The sequence below is a fragment of the Humulus lupulus genome, chromosome 8 (assembly GCF_963169125.1).
Source record: "Humulus lupulus chromosome 8, drHumLupu1.1, whole genome shotgun sequence".
Lineage (NCBI taxonomy): Eukaryota > Viridiplantae > Streptophyta > Magnoliopsida > Rosales > Cannabaceae > Humulus > Humulus lupulus.
In genome coordinates, this window is record NC_084800.1 from 71499140 (window position 1) to 71521755 (window position 22616).

Sequence of the window (22616 nt, forward strand, 5' to 3'; positions counted from 1 at the left end):
CTCCGTCTCTTTCTAACGTCTCTCATTTTCTCACTCTCTCTTTCATTCTAATATTATAGATCTCGAAAAAATATCAAAATTTAAAAATAAATATATGAGTGAAAAAATATGAACATCTAAAGTTTTCATCAAATTTCAGTGCAGAGCATCGAAATTGCATAGAAAAAACATTGTTTTGGCCAAAAAATCAAGTTTTCATTATTGCATCGCAAAAGTATCGAAATATCATCGATTTTGCATCGAAAAACATCGTTTTGGCCAAAAATCAAGTTTTCATGATTGCATCGCAAAATGATCGAAACACCATCTGTAACACCCTCACTTATTTTAGTTAAAACCATATTTGAGGTGTTACGTTTTAAAACTATATCATAATTTATTACTGCAAAAGTTTGGACATTTTTTTTTTTTTTTTAAACTTGAAAACTTATTTCACATTATTTACATTAAACATAAAGTGGGTCTCAAACATATTATACATAAGTATTAAATAACCCAATTTATTTTCAAAACATAACTTCACACTTTATTACAAACATCTCACTGATAACTGAAATAACCCACAAAAGGTCGATATGTTCATATGTACAAATCAGGGTCAGGACCATGCTTCAGTTCTCCTCATGTCATTCACACATTTCTTTCTCTACCTGCAACACAAGACAACTGTGAGCCTAAAGCTCAGTAAGCAAAGTAATGCATGCAATGCTAATGATTACCCAATATCAATGGTCATACATAACTTCTTTTTTTAAATTTTGGGCCCCTTAATATTGTGCACACTGTTTGAATTGGTCAATGCCTGCAGGGCTTGTTACACATACAATATAAAATCCCATGGGTTCTCCTCCGGCTAGCCATCACCACAGTAGGGCACATTAAAAACCTTATTCCATCGTTGCCCCGTCAGGCTCAAGAGTTAAGGCGGCCACACACTGTGGTGTCAATACATATAACAATAACTCATATGGAGGAGAAATAAAAACGGAAATATGGCAAACAATATAATTGGTTCACTAAACCTAGCCCAAATTATTGGGCAGCCACTATAAGCCTACTATAGGCCTCCGTTTACACTTATTAACACTTTCATTTGCCTTTTCAAAACAGTGGCACTGAACTTAAACTTCTTATTACAACTTTCTTTTATATTGCACAAAACTTGCAAATGCATCATATAATTAATCATCGTAATATCATGCATGGTCTTATATCATATAATAATTTACCATATCACTATTATGCCATGCATACAAATTTATGATGAAGTGTCACTGTATGTTAATACCACTTACTCACAAAATATTCATATAATGCATACTTTCACATAACACATAATTCTTGTGTTGCAGTTGAGTACTTTACTTACCTTTTGTCCACAATATATTTCACCGTGTAACAAGTGATGTCTTAGGTGTTGATATGCTTATCCTGACAATGGCATGGATTTCTCATCACAATGAAGGCAGTAAGACATTGAAATATCATTTAAAAATACCCATAAAACATCATATCAACTTTCATACCCAAAACATGCCTAAAACGCCTTAAACCACCTAGATCGAGCATTAGATTTATCTTAGACATTTGGGGAAATTTTGACAGAGTTTCCCCTTAATTTTAGCTATCCTCAAATATAAAAATCCACCAATAATCAACATCAATTAACCTGCCATAACCATATATCCCAAATACCAACATGATTCATCATAAAGTTATCATATACCGATTTTGATAAAATTCTTATCTCCTAGATCATCATCCAAATTAAATGAGTCTCCACATCTATTAAAACATTTATAAACATATATACTCTCTTATAAACTCAATCAAATAACCAAAAATCATCTTGTACTCCAAGAACCCCAAAAACCTCATAAAACACAAAATTTCACTTACCGAGCAACTTTTCGGCGAAAACAATCTCTTCAAGCTTTTCTAAACCTCAAACCACTTGGAAACCCCAAGAAATATCTTAAAAAGGATAAAACACCATATATAAGCTTTCAGAAAAATTCAAAAACATAGTTTAACTTCCAAGTACAAGAACTTACCATAAAAAGGCTAGAACTAAGCTTAATCTACTTCTTTGGCTTTGATTTCACTTGGATCTCCTTAGAATTTCTTCAAACCAGCCAAGAAATGGTTTTTGGTTTTATTTTCTCTCTGTTTTTCAGAATAATGGTCGTGCAAAGTGATAAGGTTGATGAAAATTCCTTATTTTCAATGATTTAGCCTTATTGTCAAAAGTTGACACCTTTCATCTCATCATTTCACCTTTTGACTTATGAAAACCTTATCACTTCAATAATTTCGACTTAATCATCTGCTAGGCCTATTATCCTTATGTGTAAAACACTCACACCAAACCTTAGGTCCATATGACTTCATACCCAATAGTTATGCTTACCCGATCGAGCGTAGCGCACTTATGCTAAGCTCGTTTTGACTTTGCATCAATACCACTGATTATGTATACCTCCCATCAAGAATTGATCTAATGGTTCTAAAACCATTTTTACATCATCAATGAGACCTTAATCATACCTCGATTACATTTGGTAAATCCATAAATACTCAATTTTACACCGAAATACTAGTAATCAACATTGTACTATTTTGCACTACTTAACCTATTTTGCCTTCTATATCTCACTTTCATCACTTAATTCCATGCCTTGTCCATATTTTTCATACTTTCTTATATCTTGAGCACATCAAACACCCATAAAAGACAACTCAAATGCCACAAGGTTAATAATATTGAGCATACATATAGACATCACATACACAACTTTTATACTTATACATGAAAACACTTATAAGAATATGCATATGCTCAAATTATACATATTGTATGATATGTCATGCAATGCAATCATGTGATTATTGGCTATATTATGTCAAAATAATGTGGGTGCTACACCATCGATATTGCATCAAAACACCATTGATTTTGCATAAAAAAAAGCATCGTTTTGGCCAAAAAATAAGTTTTCATGATTGCATCACAAGAGCATCGAAACACCATCGATTTTGCATCGAAACACTATAGATTTGCATTGAAATTGCATCAATTTTGCATCGAAAAAGTATCATTTTGGCAAAAAAAAAAAAAATCAAGTTTTATGATTGCATCGCAAGATCATCGAAACACAACTAATTTTGCATCGAAAAAGAGAATCGTTTTGGCAAAAAAAAATCAAGTTTTCATGATTGCATCGCAAGAGCATCGAAACACGATCGATGCAAAATCAATGGTGTTTCAGTGCTCTTGCGATGCAATCATGAAAACTTGATTTTTGGCCAACACGATGCTTTTCTGATGCGCTTGCGATGCAATCATGAAAACTTGATTTTTGGCCAAAACGATATTTTTTCGATGCAATTTACATGTTTTGCACTAAAATTTGACGAAAACTTTGGAAGTTCATATTTTTTTCACTCAAATGTTCGTTTCAGATGATTTTTTGTGTATAATTTATGTGTGCAAATATCATTACCCTTAAATTATATATTTAAGATAATATAAGATTATCTTATGTTAAAACATTAGAGCATCTTTAATGAAGTGTCAAAAAGGTGGTGCATTGTTATATTTAACACATTTTAACAAAAATATCACTTCAATGTTGTTCTAAAAAATGTGTCAAATATGCCAAATTTGGTCCATCAATAAATGTCACTTTTTTATTTACTATATTGTTACTAATTCATTAGTTAACAATTAATGACTAACCATATTACTTTTTTTATTCACTTGTTCTACAATAAAAAATTAATTTTTGTATATTATCAATAAATATAAAATAAATTGTTAATTTTTTTTTTATTAATTTGCATTTTGTGCACTGGAGCACAATTACAAATATTGAGCCAAATATAGAACTAACTCTTTTTTTTGCCAAATTAACATAAAATTTACATCTTACATTGAAGATGAACACAAATTATCAATGAATTATATGAATAAAGTAAAGAGATGTCAACAAAATAAGAATTAGCTCAGATTTTTTTGTTTGTTTTGTTTTAATTTGTCCTTTCTAACTTTTTCATTCTAAATTATGTGTAGAATAACTTTTATAAACTATTAATTTATTTTGATGAAATGAATCTAACATTTTAAATTCTAAAACAACTAGCCCAAATTGTATATACGTTACATATTGGATGTAGACTAGCTAAAGTGAAAAATTAAAATAGAGCGATCTGAATTATTTGATAATATTTTTCCTTTGCAAAGATTATTATAAATTATAAATTATATCTTTACTATAAAATCACTCAGGCACTCAATTATGATTTGGAGAAAATAATATTGCTCTTTAAAAGTCTCAAATAATACTAACTTTGTCAAACTATGGGTGTAACCAACCACATTCAATAAAAAATTAAAACTCTTATTATTTTTTGTAAGAAAATATGTAAATTAAGCACAAATTAATATAAATGATTTTGTACAGTTTTTTTTGTTCTAATTTAGAAATAAATTTTAGCATAACACAAAAACATTAATCGATGTAAATTGAAGTTATCAATTGTAATTATCACTAGATGTTCAGTTTATTTATTAATAAAAATAGATGAGGCTCATCCCAGTCCCAGAGCATTGGATTAATTATTTGCCAACTATGACACGTGATTCAAATTTGTAACACAATAATACTAAGTTGAATCATAATCTATAATTTTTTTTTGGTGGGGTTTCTAATTATATCCGCAAAGATCAATTTCAGACGGGAGCTTATTATTACGTTCATTATATAAAAAATAATAATGATTGTAAGAAAACGTGAAAGTTTGGTCTGTCTAGGGCTATTATGACACCTCTCATTCACGAATGAAAAGCAAAACAGAAATTATCCCACATCGTACAACTATTAGGAATATAGCAATTTATATATAACAATCGCTGGGCCTAGTGACTTGGGATCGTGACCAAGCGGGGCAATAAGATGGTAGGTATGCATTTGGCGTGGGCTTGGGCCAGGGAGCTTTGTGTGAGCTGAGATCGAAGTCCCACGAGAGCTGAGAACAATAATGATCAAAGAAATTTAACTTAGGATTTTAGCAGCCAATTTTTTATTTTTGGCAGTGAATATACTCAAACCTGCTAAAAGCGTATCTCCGTTACTACCCACTTGTTAACACCGTTAATGATGCTTATGTGGCATGGCCGAAATAACGTGGCATTGCCACGTGTACAATATAAAATAATATTTAATAATTAAAATATATATTTTTATAATTAAAATCAAATTATTTTTTAATTTATAAGATCTATCAAATAAAAATTAATAAATATAATTAAAAAATAAAAAGCAACCAAGGCCATTACAGCCTCTAGGTATTTTATAGTGGGAATAGGAGAGCATCGCGATGAGTTTTGCGGTGGGATTCCCAGGTTGATGGATCGGTATGAATTGGCATTAAGTCTTTGTGGACTGGTGGTCCAAGTAAGTTTATTTTATCAGTAAGGATAGGTGAATAGTACGGCTGATCAATATTCGAGTCTCCTTGTGAGAATGATAGAGAGCATTCGTGAACTCAAGGTCTATCTTATCAGACAAAGACTTTATTGTGACTTCCAGGTTTTGGAAGGGTTAGGAAGGCGATGAGTATATAGATGGAACTTAGTACAGTTTATTACTCTAAGATTGATGGCAAATCAGAGAGAGAGGGTTATCCGATTATTATTGGAGGAACATCTTATAAGATGAATGCGTTAATGTATATCTGAATCCTGAGGTGGTTCAGGGGATTAATGAGATTGTTGGAATTTGAATCTTGGTTGCTCAATTCTCAGAATAAATGGAAAAGTATTATTGAACTGGAAAGTAGGAATGTGGAAATTCCAGGTAGGAGAATGTATATTCTCTAAGGTATCACCATGGGAAAAGGGGTGAGGAATTAAGACAAGTTAAGCTCTAGTTTGTTTCAGCAGTTGGAACCTGATTGGATCTGAATAGGGTGACTCTGAATCAGTTTACTTTTGGCACTGACAGTTGTATACAGTGAGTTATGTACTTCCATGCAGTGAACATGGGTTAAAGGAATTTATAAATTGAGTTATGAGAATCTGAAGGTTAGGTTGAGTATTCCGGTAAGGAATAGCTAGTTCAGATTGTGATATAAGTAATGAGATTCTATTGAGTAGAATGTACCTTGGGTTAAGGTAAAGCTATAGAAATGCTGAAGTCAAGGAATGACTTAAGGAAATTTATGTCAAGTGAGTGGAATTCTGGTTCCGAGCTGTTGAGTAAATTTCGAGGACGAAATTTCTGTAAGGAGGGGATAGTTGTAATGCCCCAAATTTCCTAATAAGGTTTAGGACCTTGATTAGGAGGCCGGGAGTGCCATAATTGATTTATTATGGTATTTAATGATCATATGCGTGTTAATGTGAATTATATTATTATATGATGATAGATGCATGCATATTGGTGTATTTATAATGATAAGGACATTTTGATAATTTGGCTTACTGAGGGCATAATTGTAAATTGGGTGCATATTGTAATTTGTGAATGAGATTTTATTATTATGGAGATATATTCGAGCTATTCGGCATGAGACGGTCATATATATGGATTAGCGGTTTTGTCATAACGGGGTCAATTTCGGAGTAATAGAAATGTTTATTTGGTGATAGATTAGGAGTATTTGAGACCAGGATGGAATTCTGGAAGTTTTGACTATAGTATCCCCGGGGGTGTTTTCGGGACCCTGAGCATTAGGTTTTATTTGAGGTTACTTAAGCTTGAAGTAGCTTCCCAGATAAGAACGTACGTTAGAAAACCTCTCGTTCTCTCTCTCGACAGTCCGTTATACTGTTTGAGTATTGTTAAGGAAATCTTGAGTTCTAGGAGTCGGAATCAAGCAAGGGTCGAGGCATAGCGATCCTAGGAAAGATTGGAAGCTTCTTAACCGAAGGATTTGACGGAAAACAACCCAATCAAAGGTAATCTAAGTTTGAAGTTTGAAGTTTTTAAAGTTTTTAAGCTTAGAATTGGACTTTGTGAATTGTTGAGTTTTGGGTTAGTTTGAACCTTGGGTTTTGAGGGTTTTGGAGTATTGGGAAGCTTGGGAACTTTGATTTGATGATTGGGGAATGTTTGGGTATGTTTTTGGAGGATTTGAAGTGCTTAAAAAACGTTTGGGAATGGCCCGGGGTTGGGGGCCGCGACCTTATTCTTGAGCGCCGCGGCCCTAGTTCGATGAAGTAGGTGTCAGGAAATTGGCCTTGCTGGGCGCCGCGGCCCTTGCCTCAGAGAACCCTGGGGGCCGCAACCCTTGCCTTGTTTTCACCCCGTTTGCTCGTTTTGACCCCGGGAACTTAGCTATGGGCCTTGGGAGTGTCCTTACTACTTGAATTAGTTTGGATTGATCTCTTGGAGGCTAGATATTGGTTTGAGAACCTTTGATTATCATGTTATTGATGGTGTTCCATATTTGGTTATGATTAGGTGACCGCTAAGGGCTTAAAGGTTGATCGTTCTCATATTGGTTCTAGCTCGAATCTGAGGTAAGAAAACTGCACCCTGTGTATATGTGACATGCATGGCTATTATTGGTGCATGTTGGTTGATTATTGAGTATGACATGCATGGCTATTCTTGATGCATGTTGGTTGATTATTGAACGTGACATGCATGGCTATTAATGGTGCATGTTGGATTGTTAAGTATGATGCATGTGATACACGAGAAACATGTGATTAGGACATGCTTTGTATACTGGGTATGATATCGTTCAGAGCTTGAGCCTCTGTGTTGTGCATGGTCCTAATCGTATTAGTATCTGTTTAGTAAGCATGCTGAATACCTTGTTTATGAATATTGAACATGTGATATATGTTTGGTGGCATGGCTTACCTGTGTATGGCACTGACTAGTCAGGGACCGACCCTAAAGTCGATGATCATGCATTGAATGGCTCTATGGCATTAATGCTGGACCTACCCTAAAGTCGAAGAACTTATAAGCGCTTGCCTAGTCTAAGACCAGATGTTCATAGCCAAGGTATATAACCCCGGTGACTGTTTGTCACATGGCTGGGGGACGCTGTCCTTAGTTACGACTCTTGAGTCGGGAGGATGGTTATGTTGGTGACCAATCACCATGCACCTATCCTGATCAAACTTATGAAAGAACCACTTATCAATTAAGCCCTGGAGACCCTATCGTCACATGGCTAGAGGGAGCTGTCCCACTTCTGTGACTTTTGGCTATTGTCACCTATCTGTTTTGGACCGTTGGTCATGAATGGCTATTATGGTTATTGTTGATATTATATCATGCTTTATTGTGTTTTCTTGCTGGGCTTCGGCTCATGGGTGCTAAGTGGTGCAGGTAAAGGCAAGAGGAAGCTGGACCATCCTTGAGTTGGAGAGCTTAGGTGATGACGTGTACATATGCAGCTACTCGTCCGCCAAGACCGAGGTTTAAAGAGGAACTAGGGTTGAACCCTGTTTTGCCGCTTAGAATGACCTGTTGTAAATATTCTCTGTAATAGACTCTGAAACCATATTTTCGGGATCCCAGTGTATATATTAAACGTTCTAGTGAAATGTTACATCTTAACTAAATTTTTAATCCCTAAACCGCTAATCATACTTAGTACACGATTTTGGCCAAATAACTCGATTAGCGAGTTTAGCACTGTTTACAAGGCACACTGTAACGGTCCCTGGAGTTGGGGCGTTACAGCTATTTTGTGCATAACCAATGAAAATACAATCTACTATTTTTGGACCTATTTTCATTCTTTTTGGCAATGGTGCAATCACCTTAGCCAGACATCCCCATACTTTTAAGTATTTGTATGAAGGTTGTCTACCTTTCCATAATTCATATGATGTCTTTTGATCTTTTTTCCGGGAAATCTTATTGAAAAGATAATTAGCTGACAAAATAGCTTCACCCCACATGTTCTGTGGTAATCCAGAACTTAATAACATGGCATTCATCATCTTTTTTAAAGTGCGATTTTTCCGTTCTGCCACTCCATTGGATTCAGGAGAATAAGGTGGTGTTACCTCGTGAATGATTCCATTTTGTGCACAAAGTTCACTAAATGGTTCTACATATTCACCACCACGATCACTTCTTATCATCTTAATTTTCTTATTAAGTTAATTTTCAACCTCTTGCTTATAGAGAGTAAATTTATCTATAGCCTCATCTTTGCTTTTTAGCAAGTACACATAACAATACTTTGTACTATCATCAATGTTATCCCAAAAATCAGAAGTGAATGACATGGCAGGAATTAATTGCACGTGGCTGACACCTAGCAAAACCTGTGTTCGACTATCGACCAGGAAGATGATCGGCTTTACGCGATCGATCTCTTCATACGACCAGTCTGGTCGTAGGCACGTAACACGCGGAGGAAATCTTAGGCAGTTATGATGGAATCCGAAATTCTCTCCCATAATTTCCTGAGTATCTGATTATTTAGGAAATAATATCTGTAACAAATCAATGTAAATCTTCCCTGAGATTATAAATAGAAGAAGAGGGCTCAGGGAAGGGGATCCGATCTTTTTTCTCTTTTTCTGACTTCTAAATCGTTTGAGTTTAGAATTATCATATCGATCATATTGTATTGTTCTTCAGAGGGTAGTGAAACTCATCGAACCCTAGTTCTTTGATCACTCCTTTGAATCCCACATCAATAGCAATCTAAGTGGACGTAGGTTATTACCAGATCCTGGGGCCGAACCACTATAAAATATCGTGTTCTTATTATTTTCGCTATTACGTTCTTTTCAACGCATTCATCCACGTCAAGCATATTTTGACTCCGTGTCAGTTGCCTAAAATCATGGTCAATATTCTGGTGCTTTCATTGAGAGCTTGGTATATCACCGTTGAGAAAAACCAATGGCGAAAACTGCAAGGAAAACTGGACAGGCGGCCGCCGCTGCACCATCAAACCTGCCTCCTCCTCCTCCTCCTGCAAGCGTGGTTGAGGATGAGCCACATTTGGACTTTGAGGAAGAAGAAATGGATGACGCGATGCTAAAGAGTACCCTGGGGGTGTTGCATGAAGAGCTGGCCAATTTGAGGGCCGACTAAGAAAGTGCTGCCGAAATCATGGCGCGGCAGCAGCAGGAAATCGAACGGCAGCGCCTGGAGTTAAGCGAGAGGCAGGCAGAGATGGACCGCCGCCAGAGCGAGGCCATGGCAGCCCTCGAGGCAGCCTTACAATTGACTAGGAATCAGGCTGCACCTGCCTCGCAGCCTGATCAACCGGCAAATGGGCCACCCCAAAGGGGTCCCAATCCTAGTCCGCTTATCCAACCCTCGAGCCCTCAAAGGCCCGAGCAGCCTCAGGTGCCTCATGACGATGTCCCACAGGACCCTGAGGCACAGCCTCCATCCCAAGCTGGTCACGGCAATCCCCCACATCAGAGGCAGAATAGGACCGAGCATCAGCCTCGCAGTCCTAGACGGGGCGACGACCCGAATCTTCCGAACAGAGGTCAGAATCCTCCTGGTAACAGGAGGAACTCAGAGTTAGGCTCTGCGGTCCGGGGTCCCCCACGGCATGATAATGCACGAGGATATAAGGACCAGCGCAGGCCACCCTCTAACGCTCGGGACGCTTCAACACAGGATGGAAATCGAGGGAACAGTCGATCCCACCATAGCCAATCAAGATTCAGAGATGGCCATGGATATAATGAAGCCGACTCAGGCAAAGGAAATGCCCGTCGGAGGAATGACGAAAGAGGTGGAAACAGGAATCAGCCACCTCAGAATGACCAGCCCGGCAGATGGGACGTTGGGGGGCAATCCAGACAGAATAATGTCTTCAACAGGCTCGGAGCTAGCGAGCAGCGGAGAAGAGACGAGGACTTGAGAGGTGTGCTCAATGATCGCCGCGAGTGGCATGGCGAGAACATCCCCCCAGCAATAGAGGCCACAACGATTCCTATCGCTGTGCAAGCCCAAATAGATGCCCTCAACCAGGCGGTGCAACATCTGGTCGGGGGAAGGACATCTCATATCGACCACGATAGGAGGAAAGGCACTCCTTTCGTCCAGAGGATAGCTATGGCAGAGACTCCTAGCAAGTTTAAAATGCCTACGCTTCCGAACGTTGATGGGTACAGTAACCCGGTATCTCACGTTAATAAGTTTGAGATACAAATGGACATTCAGAAAGTGTCCGAAGATGCTCGGTGCAGGATCTTCCCTGCAACACTTTCTGATGCCGCACATGAGTGGTTTTCTAAGTTCCCTCCTGCAAGCATAGTTTCTCTGGAGATGTTCGTAAGGGAGTTTTACGGACAATTCTACACAGGTCGTGTGCACCCGACCGAGGCAAACCAGCTGGTTGAGATTCGCCACCAGGATGGGGAATCGCTGAAGGACTACATCCAGCGCTTTATGCGAGCAGCAGCTGGAGCTAAAACAGTGGGGGACGAAGGCAAAATGATGGCCATAACCGGAGGGGTTAGGCGTCGCTCCCCCCTCTGGAAGAGCCTCCGCAAAGATGGGGTTAGAACTACCCAGGAATTCTTGGACAGGGCTGATCGTTACATCAACCTCGAAGATGCCATTGCCGATGATGGAAAGCCTCCAGATAAGGATAAGAAGGCTGCTGAGCCCGCCAAAGCCGCCAATGGGTCTAAACCCAACGGCAACGGCAAAGGCAACGGGAACGGTAACGGCAATGGTAAGAATGGTGGAAAACGACCACACAATGAGCCTTCCAACTCCGACAATAAACGAGCCAAGGGTAACCATTATGAACCTCGGTTCACTAACTACACTGCCCTTGTTGAGTCTCGGGGAGAGGTTTATCAGGCCACGAATTCCAGTGTGCCTTATAAGAAGCCTGCCCCCATTCGAAAGGATATTTCGAAAAGAGACACCACCAAGTTCTGTCGTTATCATAACGACTACGGACATGATACCAACGAATGCAACCAGCTGAAGGATGAAATCGAGTTCCTTATTAGACAAGGACACTTGAAAAGATACGTACGGGCCTCGGGAAATTCCCAACGAGAAGCTCCAGGTGGCAACGAGCAAGCGTCAACACACCAACGCTCGCCACCTTTGCAGCCTGCCCCCGTGACTGGCACACTGTTAAACCATTTGTGGAGGCCCGCACCTTGCGGGAAATAGCGGAAAGGCCAGGGAACGATACACTCAGACTTTGCGCCACGACCAGGACATCGAGATGATGACTGTGGAGGACTGCGCGCCAAAAAAGGCTCGATCAGAAGAGGGTGAGATAACCTTCTCTGATAGCGATGCCCAGCATGTCCGGTTCCCACATTCCGATCCGCTGGTCGTGGATATCCAAATGGCCAACATGATGGTAAAGAGAGTGCTGGTCGATACAGGAAGCTCAGTGAATATCCTGTATAAGTCTTCGCTGGAACGCATGAAACTGTCCGTTAAGGATCTGGAGCCTTGAAACCAAACAATATACGGCTTCTCGGGTGATGGACTCGCCCCCGCCGGATCAATCAGACTGCCAGTGACGACCGGTACAGCGCCTGCTACCAGGACATTACTCGCTACTTTTGTAGTAGTTGATTGTCTTTCGGCGTACAATGCCGTCATTGGGAGGCCTATAATGGTTGATCTGCGGAACATCATCTCTATGTGGCACTTAGCCATGAAGTTCCCGACAGACGCAGGGGTAGGACGCGTGTTGGGAAACCAGAGGGAAGCCAGAGAGTGCTACAACGCCTCAGTCACGAAGGCGAAAAAAGGAACATCAAAGAGCACTACCTCAGATAAGTTGCAAATGGCAATTGATACACAAGCCCATTCCGGTGATGAGGTCACCAAATAGGGTGTTGCCCAAAGTGAGGATAGAGATCTAGATCCTCGCTTTGGGGATTTTGAAGAGAACATCGGACCCGTCGAGGACCTAGAAGAGGTCCAACTCGACGAAAAAGACCCGACCAAAGTCGTGAAGGTCGGGAAAAATCTAGAACCAACCACGAAGCATGCACTGGTAGAATTTTTGCGAAAGAACCAGGAGGTCTTTGCCTGGTCGCACAAAGACATGGCTGGGATAGACCCTGCAGTTATAAGCCATGTCCTGAACATAGACAACACTTTTCCACCCGTGCAACAAAAAAGAAGGCTGCTCGATAAGGATCGATCGAGAGCCTTAAAAGACACTACTACAATTTGGACATCAGTCATCGGCCATGAGAGGTCGGTTCTACTTAAACCGACTTAACACATGTTCATAAGTCAGTTTACACAGAACCGACCTATCATGTATGTCAAAGGTAAGCATGGGAGGTCGGTTGCGCGGGAACCGACTTACCATGTAGACATCGTAGGTCGGTTCTATGTGAACCAACTTCCAATGCATATAGATGACATGGTAGGTCGGTTTCTGCAAAACCGACCTGCCATGCTGTCATGGTAGGTCAGTTCTGTATGGATCGACCTACCATGTCCTACCTTGCTGACATGGTAGGTCGGTACTATGTGAACTGACTTATCATGTCACATTATTTTAAAATACATTAATTTATTTAAATTATAAATATATATATATATAAGCTATTAGTGTATGAAATAAATGTAAAAAATTTAAACAAATTAATATTTGAAATATAGATAAATGAATTAAATTAATTAATTATTTATAATATACAAAATAATTATATTTTATATATAAAAAATATTTTTATTTAATTGTATATACAATTAAAAATAAATAAATAAAACTTATGAAATAATTTATTTTTACATTATTTGAATTTTAAAATATATTAAAGTCTTTAAACAATACCTATATATATGCATATAATTTATTTGGTTGCGAATGAAATAAGTATAAAAAATATATACATTTATCAAGATTACATATATTAAATTTTTTGAAATATAAATAAATTAATTAATTATTTGTAATTAAAAAAATTAATTAATTTTTATAGACAAGAAAATATTTTAATTAAATAGTATTTATAATTTAAAATAAAAAAATTATAAAATAATTTAGATTATCTATTTAATATTTTTTTAAATGACGTGGTATGTCGGTTGTATGGGAACAGACTTATCATGTGACATGGTAGGTCGGTTGTGTGGGAACTAACCTATCATGACATTATAAAAGTGTATTATTGAAGATATTCTAATTTGATTTTACATTATTTGAATTTTAAAATATATTACTTTATTTAAATAATACATATATATAGATATAATTTATTTGTGTATGAAATAAGTATAAAAAATATATAGTTATTAATATTACATATATTGTAATTTTTTAAATATATATTAATTAATTATTTTGAATTAAAAAAATTAATTTAGGTTTATAACTAAGAAAATATTATGATTTAATAGTTTTATAATTTTTTAAAAAACTTTATAGAATAATTTAGAGTTTCTCTTTAATAATTTGTTAAATGATATGGGAGGTCTGTGTGGTAAATGACTTATCATATGACATGGTAGGTCAGTTGTGTGAGAAATGACTTAATATGTGATATAATAATAAGTCAGTTATGCTACAACAGATGCCTTAATTTTTTTTAATCATAGGTCGGTTGTAGAAAATACTTATTGTGTTGCTAAGTGAGTTGCTAATGGCTAACTTATCATGTAAAAATTTGGCCATTCAAAATAAAAGCCAAATTTTTTTTTTATGTATCCCGCGTCTTCTTCACTTTCTTCACTGTACACCCCCACTACTGCAAAATATCCTCTCGGTTCTCTCTGTGGTACAAATGGCAGAGCTCGTGCGAAGGCTCAACGGAGCTGCAAGGGGTGCGACGGGGCTCGGCTGTGTTTCAGACGTTACAGAGAGGGTGCTCTCGATTGCGAAGGGCTTGCGAGCAGTTGACTACGACGGTGCTTGGGGCAACGACGTGGGTTGGGGCTCTCAACAAGGTTGGGCGAAGCGACGTGGGTTGGGGCTCTCGACGGTGGCAGTTGCAAAAAGGTGAGTGATGGGTCCTCCTCCATATTTGTAAACCCCTTTTTCATTCCTTCAATATTTTCATTTATTTTTAATTTTTTCTGTGTTTTTAAGAGTGCTTGCCTCCATTCACGATTTGGGTTTCTATGAGTTTTGCTCTGTTTTGGTTTCATTTGCATTTATATTGATTTCTTATTTATTTTCACTTATCGTGATGTGTTAGATTGATATGTGGCAGCTGCACCTATCATGATGCTTTTGATAATTATTTTGCATGTTTGTGTTCGATGTTTATTTGGGATCAAAATATACGGATAGAGTTACCATAGTAAGATTGTATCAAGAATAAGTTGTGATCCACTGCTAATATGGATTTTCGAGTTTTTGATTTTGTTTTTATGAGAAGACTAGACTTTATATGGTTGTTAGTTTTAACTCTGAAAATCATTCAGAATCTAAAAGCTATAGAGGGTTATAAGAATCTCTTGAACACTGATATGGGAAAAGAACCTAACCATATAACTATTTGTAGACAAGATTTCTTGAAGCTGCTGTTGCCTACAAGAATATAATTGGAATTAATGATATCTTGTGTTTTTAGATTATTAACTAATGATTAAAAGATCATTGCAACTGTACGTTAAATGTCTTCCATCTTAATGCATTTAATTAGTAGAATAAAGAGTTGAATACTTATGTGATATGTTTCATTGTAGATTTTATATTTATTGGTGAATTATTAAATTGTGCTTACGCTTCATTGAAATGCTCTTATAAGAAATAAATACTGACTGGTAAAGAGCTGCAACTTGGTTGATTGTTTCAATAGGCTCACATTTTCCAGAGCAAGTAAGTGTGTTGTTGAAGCTTGTTCTGTCTACTTTCATAATAGGGTAGTTTTGGCAGTGCCCACACCTTGAACAAAACGCTTATTGTTTTTATTTTTCCTATTTGTGATTTGTCTCAACTAGTTTATATCAGATAAGCTCCAACATGTGATTATCAAATATATAAACATAATGATTATCATAGTGTAACTACAGTCAAACAAGTTTGATTGCCAAGTGCCCAACATAGACAAAGTGACAAATAATAATTTTCTTTATGATAATGTTCTAAAATATTTATGTGATAAGCTCCAACATTAAATTATTGTTGTTTCATAGTTCAACTTTCTCTTATTATGAGTTTTGTTAATGGATGAGTTGTTTTGTTTCTCAAGTGTGCCATGATAGATTTATCAAATTTCATGGAAGTTAGCTTTCATGTTGGATTTTCAACTCTTTTTTTATTTATGGTTAGACGCTTCTGGACTGTGGTTTTTATAAGTTGTGAATCTTGTAGATAAAATGTATCTTTGTTTTTCTTTACGAGAAATTGAAGCTCAAATAAATCCTTCAACCACCTATAATTGCTTCTGTAAGTTTGTTAGGCTCTACTGTAATTGAAATTGTTGCAGTATTTTTTTAAAATAAATATCTTTAATTTCTGTCTAACTGGTATTTAATTTGCCACACATTCTGGCCATGATTCTTGGAGCAATACCATTTTTGAAAGGAATGATATTTACTATTGATGCTCCATTTTTCTTCTTCACTGATAGCTGTATTATTCTCGGATACGATTAGCTCATATTCTACAAAAGAATATTATGTTGTAAACTACTATACTAACAAAAACTTTTTTTTTTCAATGCATTCTCTATTAAATTTTTGCATGTTGATTTGGTTCAATTATATCTAGTATAAAATTTATGCAAATAACAATATGTAAGACATCTACTTAGGAATTTCTTCATTGTATTTTCTTTTACTGATGTATGTACTTCAAGTCTATCACTTTGAAAAAAGTTGGTAAAGGTGTTGTACCATGATATTGACGAGAAATATCAAAATGTGAGCTATAAGATGTACTTTTTTGTATTGGAACCTTTTATACACATTACTCATCATATCTTATGTTTAAACTTTATAAATTTATAAAGGAATGGTCACACTAATCTTTATAGTTGTTTTTTTTCTTAATAAGATCATGGACCATCATGAAGAGCATCTCGAAGAGGAACTTGAAGACAATGCAGACAAAGACATTGATGTAGAAGAGGCTGGTAATGAAGATCCTACGACAAAGAAGAAGAAAAGTAGGCAAACTAAGGGGATAGTGTGATTGGCAAAAATAATTGCTGGCAAAAACCTAAGGGGAAGAGGCTGGTAATGATTTATATATCTCACAAGAAGATATAGTCCTGGCTTAATGGAGGAGATTATCGTTATATATCAGGTATCAAAGATTTTTAAAACCATTATAAGTTTGTAGATAACTTATTTTATAAATTTAACAAAGATATATATTTTTTATTTAGGATTTTATACTTCCAATTAGTGAAAAGAGAGACTAGTCACTTTTTTCGTTTTGTTGAGCCAATTTGGTTATCAAATATTGGATCCACTGAAGAAGAACGAGTTGAATGGATATCAAAGCGTATGATTGATTCAAATCCGGATCAAATGTGGTTATTGTCATATCATAAGGGGTAAGTTTTTACTTTTAGTATTTTGTTAGTGATCATATATAATATTAATAATGAAATGTTTTTGTGTTTTTGTTAGAAACATTAGATGCTTATAATGTGGATTCTATGTTATGAGCATGATGAAAGACTTCGTGACAAATGAGTTTTCAATGCGATGGCTAACTAGTAACGTAAGTGAAAATATTTATTATTAAAGTTCTAGCTTTACCTCAAGATTAAGTATATTAATTCAACTCACGCAAGGAATTTTGTTTTAGTGTGGCGAGAAGAACTCTTACACAAAGGATGAGATCAATAAAGTACGTGAAGAATGAGCAAAATGCGTCATGGATTTGATGAGTACTACATAGGTCTACTCACTTTTGTTAACTTCGACTTTTAAGTAGATATGCTTACAATGTTAACTTAGACTTTCTTGGAGATAAGTATAGTTTACAATGCTTATATGAGTAATTTTGTAAATAACTCAAGACTCATCATTATTTTGGATATTTAATTCAAATTCTAGTATTTTATATTACTGTGATGTATGTTTTGGTTTGTTCAGTTTGTTTGTATAAAAAACAAGATTTGTTTTGGCATAATACAATTTTAATGAAAAACAAAAAAACACCATAAGTCAGTTCTACTAAAACTGACAATAAATGTTTACACCATAAGTCGGTTGGGAACCGACTTACCCTGTTTTACACTAGAGGTTGGTGTGCCACACTGACCTATCATGATTTACACCAGAGGTCGGTTTACGACTGACTTACCCTGTTTTACACCAGAGGTCGGTGTGCAACTGACCTATCGTGTCTTACACTAGAGGTCGGTGTGCAACCGACTTACCATGTCTTACATCAGAGGTCGGTTTGGCGCCAACTGACTTACCATGATTTTACATCATAAGTCACTGCATGGGAAGTCAGTTCCCAACCGACTTATGAACGTTCAGAAGTCGGTTTTTAACTGACTTATCATGTAATTTTTGTAGTAGTGAGAAGAAGTTGAAAGATTAAAGGAGAATGGGTTCATCAGGGAGGCATTTTATCCATCGTGGGTCTCCAATCCAGTGCTGGTTTCCAAGCCTAACGACAAATGGCGAACCTGTGTGGATTTCACAGACCTCAATAAAGCCTGCCCAAAGGATTGCTTCCCACTCCCAAGAATTGACCAGTTGGTCGATGCTACTGCAGGACACGAGATCCTCTCGTTCATGGATGCATATTCGGGCTACAATCAGATTAGCATGCATCCCCCTGACGAGGATCACACCAGCTTTCGGACCCATACGGGCTTATACTGTTATAAAGTAATGCCCTTCGGACTAAAAAATGCAGGTGCGACTTACCAGTGGCTAGTCAATCACATGTTTAAAGAGCTGATCGGAGTAAACATGGAGGTATACGTAGACGACATGCTGGTAAAGTCTAAAAAGGCAGAAGGACATGTGAAGGATTTACAAGAATGTTTTGATGTATTGAACAAATACCAGATGAAATAAATCCCCTCAAATGTTCCTTCGGAGTTGGATCAGGGAAGTTTTTGGGGTTCATTGTAAACTCAAGAGGAATCGTGGCCAACCCCGACAAGATAAAAGCCCTGATCGATATGAAATCGCCGAAAGAATCAAAGATGTACAAAGTTTAACCGGGAGAATTGCAGCCCTAAGTAGATTTATTTCGAAGTCGACAGACAAGTGCGTCCCCTTTTTCAATCTACTAAGGGGAAATAAGAAGTTTGAATGGACAGGAGACTGCGAGCAAGCTTTTCAGGCCTTGAAGACTCATATGGCACAGCCTCCCGTTTTATCCAAGCCGATCGAGGGAGAAACTTTGTTCATTTACCTGGCGATCACGGAAGTTGCTGCTAGTGCGGTACTAGTACGCGAGGAAGAAGGCGTACACAAAGCGGTCTACTATGTTAGCAAGAGGCTGATTGGGGCATAACTAAGATATCCGCCCAGGGAAAGGTTAGCATATTGCTTAATCCTGGCCTCAAGGAAGCTACGTCCTTACTTTCAGGCCCATCTTATCACAGTGCTAACTGACCAGCCCCTTCGGCAAGTCCTCCAAAAGCCAGAGGCGGCTGAGCGCTTATTAAAATGGGCAGTCGAACTAGGGCAGTTCGAGCAGCAGTAAAATGACAAGTCTTGGCTGATCTTCTTCCAGAGTTCACCGAACTCCCAGACAGTGAATAGTGCGAACAGCCTAGTACGCTTGAGCCTCAAGAGAAAGCTCCATCGTGGAAGATATTCACGGATGGGTCGTCCAACGAATCCCACGCAGGAGCGGGAGTGATATTGATAACGCCGGAAGGGCATCGATTTCACTGCGCCATTAGGTTCGACTTCACTGCGTCAAATAATGAAGCTGAATACGAAGCCCTCCTCGCTGGACTGAGAATGGCCAAAGACATGAGCATAAAAACGCTTGATATTTACAACGATTCACAACTGGTTGTGAACCAAGTTCTAGGTGAATATCAAGCGCGAGGCTTAAAAATGGTGGCCTACTTGAATAAAACAAAAGACCTACAAGCCTAGTTCCCGAAGTATACCATCCAGCAAATACCGCGGGATCAGAATTCAAATGCAGATGCCTTAGCTAAACTCACGAGCGCGAAAAATGCTGACACTTTGAACATTGTGCCAGTAGAAAGATTGAGTGAGCCAAGCATATGAGCAATAGAAGCCAGTATGGAAATCCGAATGGAAGATACATGGATGGCGCCTTACTTGGAGTATTTGACAAAAGGCGTATTACCAACAGATAGGAACAAGGCCAGAACTCTGCAAAGGCAGGCAGCTAGGTACATACTGGTCGATGGTGTTATGTACCGAAGAGGATATTCCATGCCACTGCTCAGGTGCGTTACACCAGAAAAAGCTAGGGAACTTATGAGAGAGGTACATGAAGGCTTTTGCGGGGATCATGCTGGGGGGCAGAGTTTAGCAAAAAAGATTCTAAGGCAAGGTTACTTCTGGCCGACTATGAATGAGGATTTGAGGGAATTTGTACGAAGATGTGATAAATGTCAAAGGTTCTCCAAAATTCCACGAGCAGCTCCAAACGAGTTGAAACAGATGCAGAGCCCGTGGCCTTTTGCGGTATGGGGGATAGATTTGATTGGATCCCTACCAACGGGAAAAGGCGGAGTAAAGTACGCAGTCGTGGCAGTTGATTACTTCACCAAATGGGTCGAAGCTGAACCACTCGCTACCATAACGACCAAGAAAGTTCTTGACTTTGTCATCAAGAACATTGTTTGCCGGTATGGTTTGCCCCGAAAGATAGTTTCAGACAATGGAACCCAATTTGACAGCGACTTGTTTACCGACTTCTGCGAAAGGCACGGAGTTATTAAAAGCTTTTCTTCAGTTGCGCATCCCCAAGCAAACGTGCAGGTCGATGCCGTGAATAAGACTCTTAAGGAAACCCTGAAAAAGAGGCTTGAAGACGCTAAAGGAGCATGGCCAGAGCAGCTGCCTGAAGTCCTCTGGTCATATAGAACGTCTCACCGAACATCGACAGATCATACCCCATTTTCCTTAGTCTACGGATATGAGGCTATGTTACCAGTCGAGTTAGATCCCCCCTCACATTGACGCTTAACATACGACCAGGACCAGAACAGCCAACTGATGATGGAGTCCCTAGACTCAATTGATGAGATACGAGAAAAATCCCAACTCCGAGTTGCTACGTACTAGCAAAAGGTCACCCGATACTTTAACTCAAAAGTAAAATAAAGAAAATTCAACGTCGGTGACTTGGTGCTATGACGAGTTTTCTTGAATACCTGCGACCCCACTGCTGGAGTACTCGGACCTAATTGGGAAGGACCTTACCAGATTGAAGAAGTCCTTCACCCGGGCACCTACAAACTTGCACGCCTAAACAGAGATCTCGTTCCACGTTATTGGAATGGAGAACACCTGCGCAAGTATTATCAGTGAACAATCCTTTTTAAATGTATGGCTTGTATTAAATTCTACTTTTTACAAGTTTTGCAAAAAGGGTTAGCCACGTTGTATGGCTAATCGCTTATAAATGTAAGATCTTTTTTAAGATCACTCGTAAAGACATGTTTAGTCCATTTTTAATACGAGATTATAAGGGACTGTGCGCAACCAGTCATTCTTGCCAACTTTTGTAAATTTATTTTTACAAGTATTTGTTCATTACGCGTGTTGTTTTGCTGTATTACAAGTGTTAAATTTTGCAACGAGCAGTAACGTTCGCACAGGTCGTGGTCAAGGCAAGTGACCAAGGACCTAAAGCTCCTCGATCACTTGGGGGGCGTATAAGGTACATCGATAGCAAAACATACCACAAGGTATGTAAACACATGAAAAAAATAAGTGAAAGCATGCTACGGTACTTAGAGTATTTTTCAAAATTTATGATTTTGTTAAATCAAACCAAAGTACTATGCTAAGTTCGGTCATGCGAACAGGTATTATAATAAAAGATTATAATATCAAAGGCAAACGTTTACACCGCGAGCATCAGTGCTCGGATGTAAAAATAGAATTAAAAGAAATAAAACCTTTACACCGCGAGCAGTATTGCTCGGATGTAATTGTTCAAGCATAAGCAAAAGAGCGGCCCTTGCAGCAATAAAATTAAAAAAGATTGTCTTTACAAAAAGACCTGTGGGCCATAAAGCGAAAAAAGAAAAAAATAAATATTAATTTTGCTGGGGGGCATGAGGGTCTTCTGGATTAGGAGCGTTTTGGTCAGCCGGAGGTTTAGCCACAGCAGCAGCAGGAGTTTGGGCCTTGGCTTTCTCTTCCGCCTCCAGCCGAGCAACGCACTGCATCATTAGCGTCTTTTGCAACTGCTCGAAGAGATAGCTGATGTCTGCCTCCCGATTGTGCTTCCAGAAGTCGTAGAAGCAAAGGAAGATGGCTTCCTTATACTTCTTCAGAGTTTTAACTCTGTCCTCCTCGAGCTCGCGCACCCGTTCCTCAAGCTTCTTTACCTCATCCTTGCTGGCGGTCAGGTCGAGTGTGAGCTGTTTGCACTCTTGGGAGTTGAGTTTGCAGTTCTCCTTCCATTTGTGCTGCTCGTCGATGGCTTTGTTCTGGGCCACTTCACTCTCCTGAAGCTCTCGGGTAAGAGTGGATTGGTCCTCACATAGCTGCTCATTCAGCTTAACCAGCTCCTTGTTC

The 22616-nt window shown here is 38.1% G+C and overlaps 2 long non-coding RNA genes across 2 annotated transcripts; one reads left to right on the top strand and one right to left on the bottom strand.

Moving 5' to 3' along the window:
* Positions 1-480: 480 nt before the first annotated feature.
* On the bottom strand, positions 481-2274 carry LOC133793871 (uncharacterized). Its single transcript, XR_009875001.1, has 4 exons — positions 2055-2274; positions 1900-1974; positions 1370-1431; positions 481-650 (listed from the first exon to the last, which is right to left on the bottom strand). It is a non-coding gene; the product is annotated as an uncharacterized LOC133793871 (long non-coding RNA).
* A 14685-nt stretch (positions 2275-16959) lies between these two features.
* Positions 16960-17925, top strand: LOC133793872 (uncharacterized). The gene is made up of 4 exons (XR_009875002.1): positions 16960-17202; positions 17285-17455; positions 17532-17625; positions 17713-17925. It is a non-coding gene; the product is annotated as an uncharacterized LOC133793872 (long non-coding RNA).
* The last annotated feature ends 4691 nt before the right edge of the window (positions 17926-22616 follow it).